The sequence below is a fragment of the Hyaena hyaena genome, unplaced genomic scaffold (genome assembly GCF_003009895.1).
Source record: "Hyaena hyaena isolate Hyena2069 unplaced genomic scaffold, ASM300989v1 scaffold_557, whole genome shotgun sequence".
Taxonomy (NCBI): Eukaryota; Metazoa; Chordata; class Mammalia; order Carnivora; family Hyaenidae; genus Hyaena; species Hyaena hyaena.
This window is the reverse complement of record NW_024081190.1, coordinates 1012501-1025727: the sequence shown is the minus strand read 5'-3', so window position 1 is coordinate 1025727 and position 13227 is coordinate 1012501. Positions and strand designations below refer to the sequence as shown.

Below are 13227 nucleotides of genomic sequence, written 5' to 3'. Positions count from 1 at the left end.
CACACGTCAGTCTTCTTCGTATTGGGTGGGGAAGATTCCATTTCAAGGTTGTTGTAATGACTTCCTCTCCAGTCAGGATTTATAAAAACATTTTTATGTTGAGAGTGTCCTCGTGGAGGACAGGATCTAGGGTCTCATTTGTCTGCTTACCCAGCACCTCACAGAGGTTCTCAAAGTCTAATGGCCAACGTGTAAGATTTACTAAAATGAAGTCTCCTGGTAACGATCTGAACTTGTAAGTAAGGTAACGAGCCTACCACATGACATGAGGAAACTGAGCTTACCTGGAGAAGCAGCAAACACACAATGGAATCTTCAAATCATCGTGAAATTCTTTTAAGTTCTGACTATCCTTGCAAAGCTGTGCACGGCCCCATCCTTCAAGTGGGTCTGCTTTTGATGTGCATTGAGAGTTTGCTCCCAAAGTGCTCTCTCTTGAATACATGGCTTATCAGGGATATGTGGCCATGAAGGTCAAATGAATTTCTATGCGAGTTAAAAGGGAGAATGGCTTCCTCATGTTTTAACTCCCTATTGTGCCTAGCATAGAGATCTGCCATGGCAAATGCTCACTAGATATTGAAATGAACGCAGAACTACTGCTATTAATCAAATCAAGGACTTAACACTATTCGGCATGGTGTTTTTAAGCTTTTGTTCTAGCACAGATGTATTCCATTAGTAATTTCAATTACTGTTACTGCTGATAATAATAATAGTAGCAATAGTAGTGATAGTAAAGGGGGAGGGGGAGGGGGAGGAGGGGGAGGAGAAGGGGGATTAAGAAATAAGAGTAGTGATAAGGGTAATAGGGATTATAGTAGCGGCTATTATACCTGAGTGTCTGTTAAGAGCCAAGCATGGCTGCAGATCCTTCCCGTGCTAACAAGGCAGAAGATACAACCCCCACTGTGTACACGGGGACATTCAGAGGGGGAACATGGCCTGACCAAACAGACATGTGGCTGGCAAGTAATACAACCAGGAAGACAATACAGTTACGTTCGACTTCAAAGCCTATCCTTGTCCTTCCTCCACTGTGTGCACTTGGTTTTTCTTGCCCTCACTCTGACCATTAGGAGAAGTCAATCTGTTTCTCTTTAGTTCATTTTTAACACCAAAAGTTCATCGCTCAGATTTACTCCAGAGGAGCCTCTAACTCAGTAGGGGAGGACAGACCTGGGTGTGAGTACCACTTATCCCTTAGATAACCCTGGACAATCTGCCTAAATCTGTAACCTTGAGGTTCCTTGTGTGGGAGAATAGTATTATTAAACCTACCCATTTCAAGAATCAACCTAGATAATATAAAGTGCTTAGCAAAGTTTCTATCACTTACTCAGCCCTTGTTAGTTGAGAAGGAACACTGATATACACGTGGTATACATAAAATATCTTACTATAGATTAGTATAAATTAATACAATATATTATGTAACATCATTATGTAAGCCAGAATATAACATGATAGATTATCGGCTGTTAGTAATATGCACATATATTACACACGTTTGTAACAGGACGAGGCCGAGGCCAGGTTAGACGATCAACAAGGCCTCTTGAACAATGGAAATCTCACTTCTCTAGTCTGAAATTTCCACTGCCCTTGCTCTTGTTCTACCCAGCCCCTTGTCATTCCTTTTTTTTTTTTTTTAACTGGTCTTTATTTTGTTAAGTTTCTATTTTCATTCCAGTGAGTTAACATGCAGTGTAATACTAGTTTCAGGTGTACAGTATAGTAATTCGGCCCACCCAGACATCACTCTGTGCTCATCACAAGTGCACTCCTTAATCCCCATTGCCTATTTAATCTTGCCATTCATTTCAGACCTCGATTTCTACAGTGCAGTCAATTGTCTCCTCCGGTGAAGTTCAAATTCCATTTTTTTCCTATTTTGTTGCTATTTCTCCCTGCCCCCCCCCGCCCCAGTCTTCTCCCATTTCAGCCCACTTCCCCCTAGACTTTTCCTTCCACTTCATCTGAAAACATTCATCTGCTGTAACGTTTCTCATCTTATATGGTAAGTGTTCAGGCATCCAATTTCTGCTAGTCTGGGCATTCCTCAAGAGCAGAAAGTGAGCCTCAATCACCTCTGTATTCGTGGTATCTAGCACAGTAGGCCTGGTACACAGTATATTTTCAATAAATGCCAACTAGATTTATTAATTCATAAACTGATTGCTAACTATGTCTACATGATTTTAGTGGTTACTGTCAGGAAGATAAGGTTCCCATCTCTCTCCCGGCAGACATAAAACTCCTACACCTGTATATTCAGTCTTGCCCTTAGCTCTCCTCTGCCTCTGAAGTGTTCTTGCAAAACACCACCTCCTGAATGCTTCATTAAAAACAAAACAAAACAAAACAAAAAACCACTGAAGTTTAATCCTTAATATGTGAAAGACACATCTTTCGCACAAGACTTCTGCTGCTCCCTAATTATTCTTACAGCCCTTTAAAATATATTAGAAGAGTCAGAATTTGTAAAGTCTGCGAAGAAATTAGTTGTATGTTTGTCTAAATGCACATATAATGGCTGACATTTGGTTGAAAAATGGCTGGACTGCCCTGAATATGTTTTTAAATGTTTTATCGTTCACCCAGCTTGGGTACTTCAGGCACTACCTGGGGGCAACAGATTCCGGGATACCACACACCTCCAATAGAAAAGACACTGCAAGAGAGAGAGAGAGAGAGAGGATCGAAGATGCAGTAAGGAAAAGGGATGGGTTGTGGAGAGTTTTGAAGAGGTCTTGACATCATATTTTGCACTGGAATCCCAATTTCTTAACTATGGACAACATGTTGGGTCAGACAGAATCAAAAGGTAGTAGGTACTCAATGCAGCTTAGTGGAATGGGCCATAGTGGACTGGAGATGGAAATAACATAATCAAGGCAACAACTCAAGAACTGAGCTTCCACAGGATAAAAATGTTTGTCATGTGTCTTCACAGGAAGGGATATGACCTAAACTTTCTTAGGCTATTCACGCACCAATTTGTCTCAACTTTTCTAATTCGGTCAACTCTTCCAGAATGCCACCGCTAAATACTAAGAACATTGTTCTAAGATAAAGGTCATTAAATATTTTCTTAAAGGGCCAGTAAACATTTTAGTCTTTGCCAGCCATATGGTCTCCCTTTCAACTACCCAACTCTGCTATTGTAGCACTAAATCAGCCATGCATAATACATAAATGAACAGGTGAGGCTGTATTCCAATAAAACTTTATTTATAAGGATGGCTGTGGGCCAGATTTGGCTCCAGGCCATAGTTTGCTGACCATTTTCTAAGATGAAGATATAGTGTTTTTTAGGACACATCTCCAAAGTTCAATATTTTGCCATGGTGGAAATGCCGTAAAGTTTTATGGATGCTGTCTTCACCCTTTACTCTCCCTGTCACCCTGGGCCCACCCAGAATGTTCATATATTGCTGTTAGAACTTAGGCTTTTTAAGCCCTGAACTGCCTCTGTTCTCTCAGCAGAAAACCCATCCCAGTTTGCAAACACTCACCGCCCCCTAAAACCCAGCTCACAGACAACTTAGCTCTGGTTGACCTTTTAGGCTTCTCTTTCCTTTTGCAAATATTTGGCATTTACTGTGCACTGAGCACTTACTGTGAACCAGCCACTGTTCTAGGCACTGGGGACACAGAACCTCGTCACCCATATCGTCCCCACAGCTTAGCTTAAGTACAAGGAGAATCACATGGTGTGTGGCCTCCTCCCACAGCCTTCTCTCCCATCATCTCCAGCCACTGCCAACTTCAGAGCTCCAGCCTCGACCTGCACAGTGACCTGCCCCCTTTTTTGAAATTCCATTCAGAACTCACTTACTCTATCGAATCTTCTGTAAGTAAACTAACCAGTCTTCAATCCTTCAGTTTACTCAATATTCACATACGTTTTATAAGCAGCCTTCAATCTTTACGGGCAAGACGATATTCTAACAATAAGCAATTAACTGGCTTTATAGAGCTAGGAAAGGATTACGATTTTTAGCTTTCCTAATAGTAACTGTAGAGCATTTATATCCATCTATACTCTATTTTCTCCCCAAGGATGTAGGACAGGCATATATTTTATTATATTTTCTCAAATTCCTCATTATAAATATATTTAGATATTCAGCATATGACACTGACTCTCTGAACTAGTTCACAAGACAGTTTAACAAAAATCATGAACAGATTCAGATTCAGCAGCACAAACACTTCCAAAACACCAAAATACTCTCATATATCAATTTCTAAAGGAAGTGGTTACTTTAATCTTTTCACACAAATATTTTGCAGAAAAGTAACTTGCATAAAATTAATCTGGTGATTCAAAATTAAGTTAGACTTTGAATGCCAATCCAAACAAAATGCCAAATAGGAAAAAATGGGTGGGGACAGACAGAACATGGAATCCTGAAATGATTCAAAATTTTATCTGGAAAACTAAATACATGATAATTATAGCTAAGAAAATTTTTACAAAGAAACTGAGAAAACCTACTACATACACATATACATATGTGTGTACATATACATATTTTAAACAAAGTAAATTAAAACAATTTAGTACTGTTGCCAGAAGGGACAGACATAGCAATGGAAGTATGTATAAAGAGATTTATGATTAATCATTTAATAATCATTAAGGAAACAAGAAATTATTCAATAAATAGTACCAGAAGTTTGTTCACTATTTGAAAAAAACAGTACGCAAGTCTTTGTTTCACACTTTACATAAAAATGTAATAAAATGGTTAAAATATAAAGGCAAGAAGATACATATAAGCAGATTTTTTAAAATTTTAAAATAGAGAAGACCTTTGTCTATAACATGAGACAGAAAAATTAAAGAAACATATTAAAACCTATGACTACATAATTGCTTTTTGGAACATTATGCATGCAACAAAAGACTTCAGAAAATCCTTGCAATAAATAATTCAAACGAAAGATAAATACCCTCAATAAATAAAAAGCTCTTTTCATTGCAATAAAAAATCATGAACCATTCCTTTTTAGAAAGAATAAATTTGAAATTTGCCAGTAAATATATGAAAAGGCATTTGATAAGTGACAATAAGAAATTTTCAGCTGACAGAGAGGAAGTTCACTTTTATATACAGCTAATAAGAATATAAACTGGTAAAAAACCCTCTGGAAGGAAATTTAAAATGTACAGCAAAAAGGGTACCTGGGTGGCTCAGTCAGTGAAGTGTCCAAATCTTGATTTTGGCTCAGGTCATGAACTCACAGTTGGTGAGACTGAGCTCTGTGTGGGGCTCCATGCTGACAGTGCACAGAGCCCACTTGGAATTCTTTCTCCCTCCACTCCTGCCCCACTTATGCACAAACTCTCTCTCTCTCTCAAAATGAATAAATAAACTTAAATAAATAAAATGTACAGCAAATTTTTAAAAGCACATGACTTTGAATTTTCAATTTTAGAATTTTAAGCAAAGAATAAACTTGAACAAGTGTATAAAAATCTATGTGCAAAGATGTTCATGGCAACTTTGTGTTTATGAAAATTTGGAAAATCCTAGCAAGAATTTTGTTAAATAAATTGAATATGTACGAAATGATGTGATCAATTCACTTTTAAAGAAAAAAACATGTTTTAAAAATGGAGCCCCTATAGGATATGATCAAATATTCTGAAAAGTATCCACAGATTTAACAATTTTCTAACAATTCCTCCATAACTGCTTAGTCAAATCATGATGTTTTATAAGAATATTTCTTATTTTGGCAAATTCCATTGCTTGCATTTATAATAAGTAATACTCTTTTTTTAAAAAAAATAAGTAATAATCTTGAATGACTTCATGGGGTAGAGTTCTGCAAGATAATTTTACAGAGTAGGCAAGGAAGAATGAAGGCTATCTTCATTTCAGAAGTATTTCTTGAACTTTTTTTATAGCAAGATAAAGAATAATCTGATTCTATTTGTGCACGCACAGCCCAGGTGAAAGCTGTCACAGGGATTTATCAGATATTTGAGAACTTTCTAGAGAAAAATACTAAAAACAAACCTTTCAATGGCAAAGTAAAAGGGACAAGACCACTCGGCCAATTTTTTTAAATGAAAGGTAATCTGATTTTCTTTTTAGTTTCCACATGTCAAATATGTAATTATTTATGATTTACTAATACTCATTGTGAAAATATACAGAAGAGAGCGGCACTTAGCAAATATGTAGCCTTTCCCACTGCTGTAGCCTCCTTACTTCATTTCCCTGAATAATCTCCTACCCAAGTGCTATGTTAAGGGCACTGCTGAGGAGTCAGAACAACTCAGCACTGTAATAATCCACTCCACAAAGCACAGCAGCCAAGCACAGTGATGTGCTGCTTTTCTCATGCACCAAAACCAGACTGCCCCCCACACCACAGCAGACCCTTCACAGAGAGCCCATCAGTCTTTCAAATACATGGGCTTAGAGACACAGACAGGTGCAATGTCTAAGCTTTTTTAGATGGGAGGTACTATTTTTCAAAATTATTTAAAAAAAAATTAGCCATGGACAAAAGCCTTCTTGGTTTTAGATTTCTAAACCTTATGTAAACGGAAAGAAGCAAATCATTTATACAATGGGCTTAAAATCCCTTAAAAGTGATATTTTTTTTTAATTTTTTTTTTTTCTAGGAGAGAGAGAGAGAGACAGCATGAGCAGGAGAGGGTCAGAGAGAGGAGTCACAGACTCCGAAACAGGCTCCAGGCTCCGAGCTGGCAGCCAGCACAGAGCCCGACGCGGGGCTCGAACCCACGAACCGCGAGATCATGACCCAAGCGAAAGTCGGACTCTCAACCGACTAAGCCACCCAGGCGCCCCCCTTAACAGTGATATTTGCTTTACTTGCTATTTGGCTTTTGTTCTTCCCGCAAGGATGGACATTTATTTATTTATTTATTTATTTATTTATTTATTTATTCTGTCCCTGGACAGGTCCACAGCCCCTCGCCCTCAATTCTGATTTCCCCAAAAGCTCTGTACCCTTTCTAAAGCTTTGTGACAAACCTGACCTGAACTGAGGCGGGGACAGCTATCATCTTGTTTTCCTCCTACTGGGTGTGACTTCTCCTGAGCTTGCTACGGAATGGTCATCTTCCTCCTTGCAGGGTGCTGTGTCCAGTACACAATACATGTAACACAGTACATGACGGGGTTACACAGGACATGTTACATGCACCATAGTAACTTCCTAAAATGCAAAGAATTCCTGAATTCTGGAACATGTATGGTTGCGAGGGTTCTGACTAAGAAATTATCACCTATAAAAGTTCTTTTCCAATAAAATGCTTAAGGCATGGTTTGAAAGAAAATTTCCTAGAACAGTCATCTTTTAATTACTTCTGGGGACACTGTCAACACCTAACCTATTTAAAGTCAAATCAGCTTTCAATTCCCTTAGAATATTCACACTTAGGCAGCTCAAGTTCAGCACATATCTTTGAACGTGCCTGGTGTATTCATACTTAATAGGTCTCCTAGTAGATCACAAACATCATTGTTTGCCAAAGGGTAAACATTCTCATTTTCAGAACTACTAATCCTATCTATGGACATTTTTGGTTGTTTTCATTTGTACCCTACATAACTGCTTAATTTTCACTGCTATTTGAAGAAAGTTTTATTTACCCAAAATAAGAATTCAACTCTTCAGGTTTCACTCATGTAGTAGAAACGAAGATTCACTTCCTGCAGGACGCACTGCGACCTTTGCTCTGAAGTAGGTGTTCCATATTCAAAGCCAAGTTTCTCTAAAGCTTTTCAGCATACAGTTCTAAAACTGTCAGGAGAACCTGGGGCAGAACAGCAGTGAGTGTGTGTGTGTGTGTGTGTGTGTGTGTACAATTGTGTACATTTACGTAGGTACATATTTATATTTATTTATATATATATTTATATATATTATATACATGATATAATAAATATCATGATCATGTTCCAAGGACTCTTCTAAGCACTGAGGATAAGTCACTGTACAACAACATAGAAAGTTTCATCTATGGATATGTAAGAAAACATGAACAAATAAACAAATTAGTAGGGCAGGCTAGAAACACAGAGATTTGCAAGGCAACCTATACGTTTAGTCAGAAGAAAGAAAATAAAATACAATGAGAAGCTATAAAAATATGCCAAGTGGATGAATTATAGATCATTACACTCCAGATGAGATTTAATAAAGAGAAGAAACTTCATTAAATTAATTTTTCTTGAGTATTTTGTAACCCCCAATGAAATAATCATCAATAGTACCAAAACGGACAGGTGGCAGAGGATGGGCAAATTCATGATAGGAGGAGCAGAATGGTGGAGCGTGAACTCACCGATCAATCTAAGTATCATGAAAACAGAATCAGACCTTATCTGTTATTATCTACCTCTTGATGTGAAACAAAATGATGTATACAATATAATCCGCACAAAAAAATGGAACAGCGTTCTTACAAAACCTTTAAATCCAACTATCAGGTTATAGGAAACAGGGAGAATAGAATAACACGTTGAATGACACCACAAGGAAGCAATTAGCCACATCAAGATTTTAGGACATTATACAGGAAAAATGATCCAGGTATAATATTAAAGAGGGGAGGGATGGAGAAAGTTATAGATTTTTAAAAGACTTAAGAGGCATGATAGTCAAATACAACATGTTTGGTTTGTTTGGATTCTGATTCAAACATGCCAACTGTAAAAAGACATTTGCAAGGCAACTGGGGAAAATCTCAGTATGCTAGTAAAGGATTATTGATAGTTTTGCTAGCTGTAATACTGGCATTGTGGCTATGAAAGCAAAGGAGGGGGTCTATTTGCGAGAGATTCTCCTGAAATATTTATAGGTGAAATAATATGCTATCTTGGACTTGCTTTACAATATTTCAGAAACATAAAGTAAAAGGGATGCTAAATAAAAAAATTAGGAAAATGATGACATCTGTTGAAACTGGATGATGGATACATGGCAGAGCATTTTGCAATTTCCTCTATTTCTTGTGTGTATTTGAAAATTTCCATAATAAAACAGTTCCAAAAGTTTAACATGTCAATAAAACAGATTCTACATATTTTTAAACTCAAGGAAGGAAACAGACTCAGAGTACCTTCTGAACACCAGCAGTGGGTAAAAAGCTGCAGACTCCTCTAAGATTTATATTCAATCCCTGACTGAGAGTCACAGAATTTTTAAAACTGGCATAGAGTCAAATTCTTTGGAGACACTAGAGTAAAGGTCAAGCAGATGGTCAGAGAAAGAACTAGAAGTCCCACCTGATCTGAGAACCGGTTCATAAATTTGTCCCTCTGCCCTGTGCCGTGATGCTCCGTTCCTTTGCAAGCCAGAGGCGGGTGACTGAACTCCGTGAACATTCAGGCAGCAAGCCACAGCCTTCACAAAGAAATACACATTCCCAGCAAACACACCCAACAACCAACCATAAACTCTCCCTCTGAATCCATATTGCCCTCACACCTGCTCACATGAAATTTTAAAACTTTAAATACTCTAATTTTGGCATTAAGGTAAAAAGAAAAGTATGGGAGACACAATAGCAGCAGCTGGAATTTTTGTAGCCAACATAAATTAAAATGTATTTATTAAGTGTTCATAAAAGTCAAACTTCAGCCATTCACTAAACTGGGGTACTTGGCTACTGCTCAACCACCAACCTGTCGTTCTCCAAGAGAAAAGAGCTGTGCGTTTGTAGCTTTTAGAACATCACAGTTTTGTTTATTTGTTTGTTTGCTTTTTTAATGCATCCTGCAGTAGATCCAAGGGAAGCTACTGCTTCCCACACTGAACTCAGGTCCCATCCTGGTTATCCTGTGACCTGAGAACGGGGCTTCAGGGGTGGGGTGCTCCTCACTCAAGGAGCAGCTCACCTAGATCGAGCACATTCTGACCCCCAATCCCAACTTCAAGTTATAAGAGGAAAATTTCATCAACTGAGCAAAACTGCCAAGAGCCTCAGCTGACACCTTAGGAAGTCCTAATTCAGAGTAGGCCAATCACCACGCAAATCATTTTCCCGCAGGTTTTAGGACACTGAATGTGCAAGCAGTGCAAATGACAACTGTCAAGCAAACCTCAGAGCTCAGAGATCTAATTACATGTCAGTGTGTACAGAAAGGGATAAAATAGTATTACTGCATAAGAAAAAAATATAACAATTTGCAGAACAAGAAGCTCAACTAAAAGTTGTGAATCGAGCAAAGGGAATAGTAATTAAGGGCCAGTTACTAGGTAGGGAAATAATGAACACAGAACAGAGAGGGTCGAGAAGGAATGAAAGTATGTAAGCGCTACATTGCAAAATGTGTTTTCTTTTACAAATAATTTGAGATTGTTTTGTAATATTCTCTATGCTTGTTTGGGAATGTTTCCTTTCTTATCATCTTTGTACTGAATTGAAATATTTTAAGTGACATTAACCTGTCCTGATTCAAACCTGAATAAGTATTGAGAATCCAACTGAAGGAGCCGCACAGAAAGGCAGTGTCCAGTCTTACTCATATGGTGTAACCAGCCATTTTGGTATTACTTCTGAGGTTTTGTCTTTACCCTCCATTTTGACTGCTTCATGCTTTTTAATGCCTCTTCCAAGGGGCAGAAATTTATATTTCCTTCATGAGTTTTGGGTACCCTGTGTTGGTAGGAATAAGATGTTCAGAGGGCAAGAAACAGTTTGAAAACAAAGGCCAAAATAACCTGGACAGAGCAGCCAAAGGACCATGAAGGGTCTTGCCTTTAGGGTAAGGAAGAGGGACCAGGTCCAAGTCTTCTTAGACAAGTGACAGCACTTCCCCAACTACAGTCTCTTCATTTGTGGAAAGGAGATAACTAACCCAGTATCTAAATGATACTCATGGAACACCTGTCGTACAGAGTCCCTGGGACAATATATTCATGTAAAAGGAGTGCCACGGTGACAGTCAAATGAACTTTCTTTTTTCATTCATTCTGGTTAAATGCCAATCAGAGGCCAGGAGCTGCACTAGATGGTAGGAGCATAGCAGTCAATCTGTGCCTACGTTTACAATATGAATTTTAATAAATGGCAGTACTCTAGTTGGGAAGTCTCTCTTCAACTGTCAGTCTCATACAGCGATGCCTTTCCTCATGTCCCCTGTACCCAGCACGTGCCTCTAGTATGCATGATGCAGAAAACCATCCGAGGCTGAAATTATGGCTTCAAGTCCATGTTGTGACCCACCTGCCTCCACTTTCAACTGGAAGGTCCTAGAAGTTGAGGTCTTTGTGCTGTTGGCACGTAGTACTACTTCCGTATAGCAGATAGTCAATGCATATTTAACAACTGGGCTTAACAATGGATACATGAATGAAAGAATAAATGAATAACTCCTTAGTTTTCTGACTCACAAAATGAGGATAAGATCAGTGTCCCCTTCTTTACTGTATTTAAAAGCATTTAGAATGCATAAAATTCTATGTAGGCATATCTTTGTTCAGAGCAGCACAATATCAAGAGGTGGAAGCAGCCAAGTGCTTATCGATGTAGGAACAGGTAAATAAAATATGACATGTACATACAACAGATTATTTTTCAGCTTTAAAAATGAGCAAAATTCTGACACACGCTACTACATGGATGAACCCTGAGGGCGTTACACTAAGTGAGAGAAGACAAATACAGTATAATTCTACTTATGTGAGGAATGTGTATTATTCAAATTTGTGCACATTGAATGGTGGTTGCCAGAGGCCGAAGAAAGGGGGAGAATGAAGAGCTTTTGTCCAATGGGTGTAGAGTTTCAGTCCTGCAAGGTGAAAATGTTACAGGGACTGGTTGACCAACAACGTCTAGTGACCTAACAGTCCCTATGTAACTATGTACAACTGAAACAGTTAGGATGGTAAATTTTACCTTAGTGTGTTTTTTATCACAATAATTATTTTTAAGTTCTATGTAGGGACTGGCTTGTGATGATGAACATATGCTTCTACTCTCTCTCCAGCACCACACCTCATAAATCACTGTGTGTTTGTGTGCGTGCATGCGTGTGTGTGTGCGTGTGTGTGTAAATATGTATAGATTTAGAAGAGATACACATACGAATAAATGTTGAAAAATAAGAAAGTGTGCCTTCAAAGGACTAAAAAGTTTGAATTGTTCTTGAAAGATAAAAGTAGATGGATTGTCTATATAATGAAAAAAAGAATGAATCATAAGCAAAGCTAGAAGACTGCAAGGAAAAAGATTAAGTCCAGGGTGCCCAAATCTGGGGTCAATACATAAACAGAGCTGGAGGGGGTTCTGATACACTAATCAGTGAGTGAGTGAAGTTCTGTACTTAGAATGGCTGGACAAGTCAGGGCAAAAATGACATGGAAAAAGAGAACATGTGAGTCCAGAACCCATATCTAAAATCATATCTAGTCAAACTGCATTAAAAAAGCTGGTCAAAGTAAATACAATAGAGAAAATGAAACAAATCTGAAAAATTTATACCCTCACACTTCTCAAAGAATTGCATAAAGGTGTATAACCACACAGGGACAAAAATAAGCAAAAAAGAAATAGCATGGTCCACAAGAAGAAGTAAGTTGTGGCAAAGAAACCCTAGAGTAGAATCTTCATGATTATTGATGTAATCAATAAAAAAAGAAAAATCTATAGGAAGTTTATTGATCTCAACATGTTAGGTAAAGGAGATGAGTAGAAGCAGAAACTGGGTAATAAAGGAAGTGCTAAGATTAAAAAAAAAAAAAAAAAAAAGGAGGGCACCTGGATGGCTCAGCTGGTTGAGTGTCTGACTCTTGATTTCAGCTCAGGTCATGATCCCAGGGTTTTAGGATTAAGCCCTGTGTCAGGCTCCAAGCTGAGTGTGGAGCCTGGAGCCTATTAGATATTCTCTCTCCCTCTGTCTCTCAGTCTCTCTCCGTCTCTCTCCGTCTCTCTCCGTCTCTCTCCATCTCTCTCTCTCTCCCCCACTTCTCCCTCTCCCTTGTCCATCCACCACCACTCACTCTAAGTTTAAAAAAAAAATAGAAATTTAAAAAACTATAAAGATTCAAACTTGTTCAGAAAATATATAGATACCAACCAATTCTAGACTTTACTGGAAAAACATAACCTTAAATATGTGCATTAAAAATGTAAGAGTAGGAGAAGCTGGGTGGCTCAGTCAGGTAAGCGTTCGACTTCAGCTCAGGTCATGATCTCCCAGTTTGTGAGTTCGGCCCTGCATCAGGCTC

At 38.3% G+C, this 13227-nt stretch overlaps 1 protein-coding gene across 6 annotated transcripts in view; it reads right to left on the bottom strand.

Moving 5' to 3' along the window:
* The window catches only part of TCF4 (transcription factor 4), a 350980-nt gene that overhangs the window by 131133 nt on the left and 206620 nt on the right, over positions 1 to 13227 (bottom strand). The gene's annotated exons all lie outside the window — the stretch shown is intronic.